Raw genomic sequence first — 10,637 nt, 5'->3', positions numbered from 1 at the left:
TATAAAGCTGAGTTTTTTTTTTATTGAACGCCGAATTCTCTGGAAGTAGTGTATTCAATTTCTAAACTCTATATTTCAATTGGACAGCTCATTTATCTCTCTAATAGGAGCCGAGTATCAATGAATGATGTTGAAAATACGTGGAAATGTGACACAGACGAAATGACTAAAAAATCACGTATTTATAATAATAATTTCTAATTTGCGTATTTTTTTTTCTTTTTAATTTTAATTACACATAGTTCTAATATTCTGCAGTTATATTTTGTTAAAAAAATAATACTCAATTCGCGGACGCGCGGTCGGTTACCTAGTCCTAATTTACATTAAAGGAACTTGATTCGCGCGTTCACGGCTAGTTTGCGCCAACTGATTCGCGTGAGGGGTGAGCAGAAGTGCTTTTATGAATGTACTTGTACCCATATTGTCCAAATTCAATGGTTTAACATTCGCTAAACGTGTAATCTGGTTATATGATTGGCATTCTGGTTTCACAGGAGAACGACCGTCTGATTTATGTGTCTTGTGAAAAGATGTGTTTGAATTTAAGTAAGCTGTGATTGTTTATGATATTGTTTATTTTATATTGACCTGTCTGGATGAATCGGTGAGAGCGCCTTTGAATGGATATCTTTCAAATTGATGGCATTCTGATAAGATGCCAGATATAAAGGGTTAGTAAATGTGATTGTTTGGAATTGGCAATAGTGGGTACTTCGGCAGCAATGTAACAAATTTACCTCCATATGATGTCTCTTGGAAACTACCATGGTTAATTCCGGTGAAATCGTCATAATGGACAAATGAATTGGGAGTTTATCCTTCTTACTCCATTGGTTCTCCGACACCTTAACCAACTCAGCCACACTTTTCTACAAAATCAATTTTAAGGACTGTTAGTAATGTGAAGTAGTAACCCAATTGCTAGCATTTTATCTCCATGCGGCATCGACGAAAGCATCGTGGTAAATCCTAATGCGTGACTATAGGTTAAGTGACCTAACCTTATGTTCATCCTATCATCCTTCACTGCAAACGTATCCCGTTAACACAGTGGATGAAATATAGTACCATTATCCCCATTGAAAAAAAAAATTAAAATATATTTCAGTTGACCATACATTTATAGAGGTTATTAATAAAAAGAAAGATAATTGCCAAAATCGTTACGATTTTGGCAATTATCTACCTAGATTATCTGATAATGTAATATGCATTTATTTATTACTAAAAATAATATATATTTGCAGGTCTCATTGAAACATTTTTTTATTATCTTCTCATTCATACCATTGATTCTCATTAAAATATATTTTCTGTACATATACAATTTATATATTTATCTCATTATATTGCTGTATAGAATGGGATCCACTATTTCGCCCGGTTTATTATAGCTTCGATAGCCGTGATCGTCTAGTGGTTAGGACCCTACGTTGTGGCCGTAGTAACCCAGGTTCGAATCCTGGTCACGGCAGTGTACAACACTGTCATGGCGAAGCTTAATTTTTTTTTTATTAATTCCAAATCTGGGACAATTTTTTTAGTTCGAGTGAAAATAATGAAAAAGTACTGTATGACTAATAAGAATCTGAAAGTAATGAAACAATACGATATTGCTAATGGTGTTTACGTGTCTGTTGTTTATTTGACCAAAAATTGAACAATAGTAAGTAATTTAAATTATTATTATTAAAAAATAGGTAAAACGATATAAATAATAAATAATTCAAATACATTTTAGTAATCATATATATAACAGTATTGCCATCTATCGGACATATTCTAAACCTTTGATTCTGTTATGCATTTTAAGTCTAAAGTACTTCAACAGATGGCGCTAAATGAATAAAGCAAAGGATAAATATAAGATTGTATGTACCGATAGATGGCGCTCGAATTTATTACAGTCTGTCAATAGATGTCGCTAGGAATTCCCAAATGTATCAAAAATTGGAGTGTAACAAGTTGCTGTAGAATACACGTTAGAATTATTTGAAACAGTAACAGACAAATATTATACTTACTTGTTGAGTATCTATTATTACATTTATGTTTGAGATTTTCATTCTAATAGTAAATAAATGCAAAAGCGTGTCTATGTATCTATTTGTTTCTTTGTAACCTTTTCACGGCTAAACGGTCGAACTAATCTTAATCAAATTAGGACTAAAGATGTTATACAAACAGAAAAACCACATTCAAATCGGTCAATCTGTTGTTAGTAATGTGTACTAATAAACCCATTTTTTTATTGACTATGGACTGGTGCTCTAAATGAGTTAATGGCTTCCACTGGCGGGATACCTGTGGAAGACGATAATATGAACGTGAGGTTGGGTCAGTTACCCCATTATAGCAAATTCACAGGAATTTATCACGATGGTCTGCAAGGCATTCGCATGGAAGGCAACCTGACATTGCTAGCTGGAGTAATTAGTGCCCATTACTAATAATCCCCTTTCACCTCTAATAATCCCATTTTTTTTTAAGGATTATAATGGAATGGAGCTCCCGCCTGCGCTAATGGTTTACGCTGGCGGGGCACCAGTGGAGGATGATAGGATGAACATGAAGTCAGATCAGTTAGCCCAACGTGACGAATTCGCCGGGAATGTATCACGATGGTGTCCAGGTGGAACCGCGTGGAGGTCGATCTGACATGGTACATTGCTAGCAATGGGATCATTAGTCCACATTACTAATAATCCCATTGCTAGCAACCATACCTGGTTGACCTCCACATACACATACCCGGCAAACCATCGTAGTTCTATGTGATTTCGCCACCATGGGCTAACTGACCAGAGCTCATACTCATTCTATCACCCTACCAGCGTATACCACCACCATACATTACCATCCATTAAAAAACTAGCAGCTCGTGACCATACTGGTTACAGAAAAATAATCTCCCAATTATAATTTTTGTTTATTTATTAATATATTCCTTATTGCGCCAGATAAATTACAGAAACCTAAATTAACAGAGCAATAGGGAGATCTAATCGCTTATGGAAACTCTTCCAGACAACCTTTAGGTAGAGGAGAAAAGACAAAAGGAAAGAGAAAAAGTCGTAACAATAATAATGGTAATAACATTACAAATTAATAACATAACATACTACATACATATAAACGGTAAATATATAAAATTAAGCAGCAAGTATCTCCTAAATACATGCAACAAGTATCTAACAAACTTTAATGCAACTTTATTTACGTTTATTGTTTTACTGTACTTTATTGGATAAGTACAGTAAAACAATAAACGTAAATATAGTAAACACGAACAGGATTTCGTAATAAGCGAATCTCATTTCGCTCTTATAACAAATTCATTCGAGGAATTCGCAGAAGAATGCTCGCTCCATCAATTATGTAGGTGGCTTCTTCGGGAGCCAAATTGAGGTGCCCAGATTAACATAATGTACTTGTAGGCTTGAGAAGAAAGTAAATAATAAAAAAATCAGCGCAGTGTGAAGCAGACGTCTGCATTCAGTGTTCTGTAGTTAATGAAATTCAAAGCAAAGTATCCTTACAAATAAGGTTTGTAACGAATTAAATAATTCTCGACAGAGATGAGAGAACAGAAACTGTCTGAAAACATTACCGACTAGTAGTAATAATAATAATAATAATGATCCTGGACAATGAGAAAACTTCTTTTCATTTATCTGAAAACATTACCAACTAATAGTAATAATAATAATAATCCTGGACAATTCACACAGCGCCATCTAGTCCCAAGTTAAGGAGAGCTCGTTTTATGGGTACAAGACAACTGGTTGTACTGTTTTTTTTTGTTTTTCGGACTACTCTAATGCTGTTGGCCGCAGCTGGCCTTTATAGCTTCACCGGACGTTAGGGGGCGAGTGCAGATGGCACTCCAAACACGCGGAAGGACTTATGGAGCGGCTGAAGGCCAACTCCTGCCTGACGGATACGACTTTAGTCTGAGGACACCACTAAGGGTTTGAACCTCGGCTCAGGCCGTCATAATTTCGATCCCCGTTTGAATTGGAGGGGGGATCGATCGGAGGGGGGTTATACTGCGCGAGGAATCGAACCCGCAACGTTCGCAAGGAAGGCGGTGTGCTAAACCAATGAACCAATTTCAGGGAAACTGTAATTTTAATTAAAAAGAAGTTCATTCAAAAATCTAATACAATATCTCTTCTTTCTTAAATATTGGTTAAAATGAGTAAATTTTTACGTAAGTTGTAATTTTTACAGTTCCCTATTGGTTTTTTTTAACAATAGACTTTTGGTCAGTTCTCGATAGGAATATTTACAAATAGGATGTTTCTGAGAGAACAATGAGAGATAAAGACAAACATACACAATGCTTCAACAATTGGATTACATCTGCACCTCAGTGACCACGGTACTCTAAAATCAGAAGCGAAACAAGAATTCACAATTAAACTACAAGAATGCTTTTGCACAAGGATTTTTAAATTTAAAAACTGCAGGATTTCATGCTGTGTTTTAACATTAAATTCCTCTTAACATAGTTTAATGTTGATTAGCAAATGAAAATTCTTTTTACAGTTTTGTATTTATTTTTATTGAGTTTTAGGTACCTACTGTGTATAGTTGGTGTGATGTGATGAGATGAGTTGAGATGAGATGTGATGTGATGTGGTGTGGTGTGGTATGGTGTGGTGCAGTGTCGTTCAGTTGTAATTTTCAAAAATCACTTTGTAATAAATGTTTACATCATAAAATACGCGTATTTTCCAAATTGCTACTTTTGTACATATTGGTTCTTTACTTGTGGGTGGATTCAGTCAAACAAGAAATTATTTTAAACGGCGTATAAGAGCTTCTGTTAGGCTTCTGTAACATTACAACCATTAGACATAGAGAGATAGACAGAATATAATTTTATTTGCATTATACAATAATACAATAAAATTTAGACATTTATTTTTATTTTTTACATTTATATAAATACTGTTGACGACGACTCCTTTTATTGTTCCTTTCTTTGAATATGTTTTTTATTTACAATTTTTGACATGTACTGAAATATATTGCTCTAGGAGTGGTAAGTTATTTATTTTACCCTACTGCATGCCGTTGCCAGCAGCAGCTGGCAGTTGCGGCTGGCAACGTAACTGGATAATTCTAAATGTAGGGGACTTGTATGACTATCTATTATTTGATATGACTGAAAAATTTAACTTCCAAGTTTTAAGGAAACATTTCACAAGAAATTAGCCATATTGATACAAGAATTTTCTGAATGACCTTACCTAAAAAAAAATTTTTTTTAATAAACAGCATAGTCTATATAACAAAAGTAACGTGTATATCAGTGGATAGTAATTAATACTTTAAACTATACACAATGTCAAACGTGTAACTTAAGGTGTAAAAGTGGGTACTTGAACTTTTCTTTCAAAACTTCAGTGGCATTGCGCGGGCTGATCCACTTAAAATAATTAAAAAATATTTTAAAGGGTTTATGAGGATACCTAACTACAACATGATAATATGTTGTAGTTAGATATCTATGCTATTAGAAATTGATTTCTTAAAAAATATTTTTTTGACTCACCCTATTGTACAGTCCGTCCGTCCGATCGATTGGTTGTCACACGAATACAAATAAAAACTTACAAACATTCCTTTTAGCATTCAAATGAGATTAAAAATAAACCGCAACACTTTTAAATCTAACACGTAATAAGAAACAGGGAATGATCGGAAACTAATTGAAGTCGAAAGCAATTAAAGTGAACAAAGCCGAGGATTGACTTGTACAATGAATAAAAGTGCTGGCAACACTGCTTGTAGAAAACGAATTAAAATTTAATTATATTGTTACAAATCAGCTAAATGTATTATTTTTAAAAATAACTTCATGACCCCATGTTATTATAATGGAATGGTGCACCCGCAAGGGTTAACGGTATAGACTTTTGGGGCATCAGTGGAAGATGATAAGATGAGAATGAGGTCAGGTCAGTTAGCTCATCGTGGCAAGTTCATTAAGAATTTAACATGATGGTTTCCAGATAATGGTAACAGTGTATTGGTCAACCGAACATGATACATTGTTAGTAATAGGGTTATTAATTCACTAATAACAATCTCCTTCCGCTACTTCATGACTTTTAATCTAGACAGTCAAAGGCACATAAAAAAAATATATATAGATTATATATCCTTACGTGGTCGCTAACTATGGGCCTCATGAACAAGCTCAGAGTCACTCAGAGGATAATGGAGAGGGCTATGTTCGGAGTTACTCTGCGTGATCCAATCAGAAATGAGGAGATCCGCAGAAGAACCAGAGTGACCGACATAGCCCGAAGAATTGCGACACTGAAGTGGAAATGGGCAGGGCCCATACCTCGTAGGATAGATGGCCATTGGGGCAATAAATTCCTCGAGTGGCGACCACGGATCGGAAGACGCAGCGTGGGAAGGCCTCCAGCAAGGTGGACCGACGATCTGGTCAAACTCGCTGGAAGGCATTGGATGGGAGCAGCGCAGGACCAATCGTCGTGGAGATATTTGGGGGAGGCCTATGTCCAGCAGTGGACGTCTTCCAGACTGCGATGATGATGATGAAACAAACGGACAGCCAAACTGATGTAAAGTAGAGAAAGTACAGAGAAACGCCGAAAGAGATGGATGGACTGTGTGAAAGATGTAATGACAACAAAGGAGTGAATAACGAGATGTCTGGGAACAGGGATGAATAAATGAAAAAAAAAAAACATATTTCGACACAAAACGAGTGAGATAAGGAAGCAGCAGATGATGATATATCCATAACATTAAGAGATCATACTATGTCCGTGGTACCTATCATGGATGGCAATTCAGGAGTACTATGAGTGTTGAAGAGAATGTTTCTGTTACTGTTCTGCTTTTGTTTTGTATTGTAATTTATATTTCAATAATATCTGGAAGTAAATTACTTTTCACAATTACCAAATTTTATTTTAATCACTTCTGCGAAATTTCCTATGAAACTGTACAGTGGTGATTTTTATTTTTATTATTATTTTATTTATATTTATTTTTGATATTATTCATATTTTTATTTATGTGTGTGAACTTACTAACATTAACTCAAAGCAAACTGGGCCACAAAATGGGCAAAAAAGCCTAAATATAAACAAATTATTATTATTATTAGTGTAATAAATGAGAGATCCGTAATACGGGGAGTATACGGGGAGTATATAGTAACAATGACATCATTTTAATTTCTATTCTTTGCGATCAATTTTCCTAAGAATCTTTACAAACTTTTAACAATAACAATATGAATACAAGTCTATAGTAATATTGCATACAACTACAGTCAACACACAGACAAGTAAACTGAACTATAATATTACCATAGAATAATAAATAATTATTTATTCCAAGGGTAATATTATCTTCGAGCTGCATAAACAGACTGGCCGTCCCTTTCACATGCACGGTAAGTCAGAAAGAGACCACACCCCTTATGGGATTAGTAATGCATAAACAAAAGCGTAAATCTGTACCAACCAACCCCCTATACATAGTTAAGAGATAGGAAATTAGGTGAAGCCGTTGAGGCGGCCCGGAAAACAATGGGACGGATGTAGGTTAAGGTGGAAAGTCCATTATGGCAATTTATATACAGCTATAAGAATTAACGACTACATAATGATCCCACTATCTGTTCCCGCGATTTCGTCCGCAGACTTCGTATAGTGACCTTGGATAGCATTTTAAATTATTTATGCTAATTATAAAATATACAAAAAAAAAATTCATCGTTCAAGCTTCAAAAATGACGAATATCCATACAAAGTTTCATCCCCTATTTTATTTTCCTACTTTAAGGATCACATTTTCCCAAAAATAAATGTTATGACATTTAGTTTGTGAAAATGGATCCTTAAAGTAATATTTATTTATATTTAAACAACTGAAAGAGAATAATAAAAGAGATAAGAGAAGACAGAAGTTTCAAGCTTCTATCTTAAAAAATGAGGATACATCCATACAAACATTCAACCCTTTTCGCATTAAAAAATATGCTATATCCTTTCTCAGGGTCTAGACTATCTATGTACCAAATATCATTTAAATTGGTTCACTAGTTTTGGAGTTTAGCGCGATAGACAGACTTACTTTCGCTTTTACAATATTAATAAGGATAAAAATATGTGCAACCTTCAGAAACAGCCACTTTTTACTTGTCATAAATTCAGAAGACATTACCTGAAACAAAAATTAAAAAACAAAAGTTTAGGCAGATTTATGGCATTATGAAAATATAATACATAGATACTGATTGCAATCCCAGGTGGGACCGTCAAAGAATATCAACAATGTGGTGAACGCGAGACTGTACATATCAAGCAAGACTAAATTTCCACATTTAGTAAATAAAAAAAATTAAAGTCAACAGAGGCTTTTAGCCTATAACCTTACAAAACAATCTAACATTAAGAAAACAATCCGGAGTAAATTCGTTATGAAGTATACGAAATATAGATTTGCACATGAAACCTCTTTTAAATTATAAAAGCTGTAAAATTATTTGTAATTTAAAAAAAAACCTGTCCTGTTAACAATTTTATATATATTGTTGACTTATATATTGTTAAATCACATATAGCAATAAAAACATTCACAGAAATTAACAAAATGAAAAACAATTTCATATTGATCTCATATAGAAACACAGACAAAGACCTCAATTAAGTTATTGTAAAAAAAAACAATTTAATTGAGAACCTGTTACTTTCAAAGTCGGTGAAATTCAATGAAAACGTAATAGAACCCGAGACTATTTACGTTTCAATCATGCAACGGATTGCGGAGCACCTGTGCACGGAACGCACAGCGGCCGTTTCCTATAAATTTATTCAATATCTCGAATCCACGGACTTGAGCGTTTGATACCACTTATTACCGACCACTCGGCGTATGAATTTTCTTTCTCACTGTTTTGTATGTATTTATGATATTCTACTGACTTCACAAAAGGCTAAGGTTTTAAGAATTATTGACTGTAAATACTTATTATAGTATAGGTACGATTGGATTGTCATCGGCATATTTTATGTACAAAAATCCCAAAAAAAAGAGCCTAAAAAAACTTCACTACACAGTATAAAACAAAGTCGCTGTTGCTGTCTGTCCGTCCCTATGTATGCTTAAATCTTTAAAACTACGCAACGGATTTTAAAGCGATTTTTTTTAATAGATACAGTGATTCTAGAGGAAGGTTTATATAATATATAATACATGTACACCTGGGCAAAGCCGGGGCGAGTACGTAGTAAATATATAAAAAAGAACATTTTTAAGGTTGAATACTAACTATACAAAATCTGGTAATAAGAAAATTTTCTACAATAATTACTCAAACTGTATAATATTTTGTCTATAGTATATAAGCAACTAATATCAACGTTTTACACTAGTCACATTTTCTTTAAAGAAGTTTGCTTTTTAATTTCACTTAACAGAAAAACTCGATTGTACTCGACCTATCTGTTACTCATGTGAATATTTCAAGACAGTAAATAAATGTGCAAGGTAATGAATTATCAGAATAACGAAATAAATGCCTTTCTATTTATTGTAATAATAGAGAATAAGAGAAAACCGGAACGTAAATATTTACGATAAAATTTCGATTGAAAGTATTGCACATTCAATCGAAATTTTAGTGTAAACCGTAATCGTAGCGTGGTAATAATAATAAAATAAAAAGCCTTTTATCAAATCAATTATCAAATATGCCCAGAATGAAACCGTTAATAAACAAACCGCCACATCATCCGGTTCTGCACCATCATACTAAAATTGATTGTAACACCATGAAATACTTTCTACTCACTCATTAATCATTCTTTCTATTCACTCACCACCTCACACGTCATGAGAGGGTGCAACTGGGTTGATAGGTTTGGGGATTTAGACTGACCTCAGTCTTTTTTAAAGTCGTCAGTCAGCTGCTAGCAGCTTGCTTTGCTAGCTGTATTTCAGTAATAGGGTCAGATAAAGCAGTAAAATTACAGTATATGGTGCAGAATGCATTTTTAATAATAATAATATAATCTCATGACAATTCTCAGCGCCAGCTAGTCCCAAGCTAAGCAGAGCTTGTGTTATAGGTAACAAGATAATAGATATAAATACTGAGATGATTTTGTAAATACATACATACCACCCAGACTGATGCAAACAAATATACTCCAGAATACAAATGTGTACCGTGCGAGGAATCGAACCTACAACCATCGGAAGTAAGATGGTGTGCTAAACCTCTAGACCTACGAGGACGTAATTTTTTTAGTATTTTCAAAGATAAATAGAATATAACGTATTATAAATTCGAAAGTGATTGTTTGTTACTCTTTCATACCTTCACGATTTCACCAATCATTATAAAATTTAGCATATATTTGAGATAGAGAAGATAGGCTACCTTTTATTGCGGTCAATTATGTTAACGGGCGAAGTCGCTGATTAAAACTAGTGTTGTATACTTTCCAAACGTGATTCATGAATATCTCATCATAACACGGAGAATATATTGAGGTCGTCAGAAGGGTAACAGAGGGGACAAAGGTCCCATCTGACGTGCAATGTAGAACCTTATCTCACCTTATGCTTTCACA

At 34.1% G+C, this 10,637-nt stretch overlaps 1 non-coding gene across 1 annotated transcript; it reads left to right on the top strand.

Annotated features, from left to right (window-relative positions):
* The first annotated feature begins 1,405 nt into the window (after positions 1 to 1,405).
* Trnah-gug (transfer RNA histidin (anticodon GUG)) lies at positions 1,406 to 1,477 on the top strand. Its single transcript has one exon. It is a non-coding gene; the product is annotated as a tRNA-His (tRNA).
* Positions 1,478 to 10,637: the final 9,160 nt, after the last annotated feature.

This window comes from Achroia grisella, unplaced genomic scaffold, assembly GCF_030625045.1.
Source record: "Achroia grisella isolate CSIRO2021 unplaced genomic scaffold, CSIRO_AGI_Agris_v1 utg770, whole genome shotgun sequence".
NCBI classification, from domain to species: Eukaryota; Metazoa; Arthropoda; class Insecta; order Lepidoptera; family Pyralidae; genus Achroia; species Achroia grisella.
Note: the sequence above shows the minus strand (reverse complement) of the source record. Positions and strands in the feature narration are given on the sequence as shown.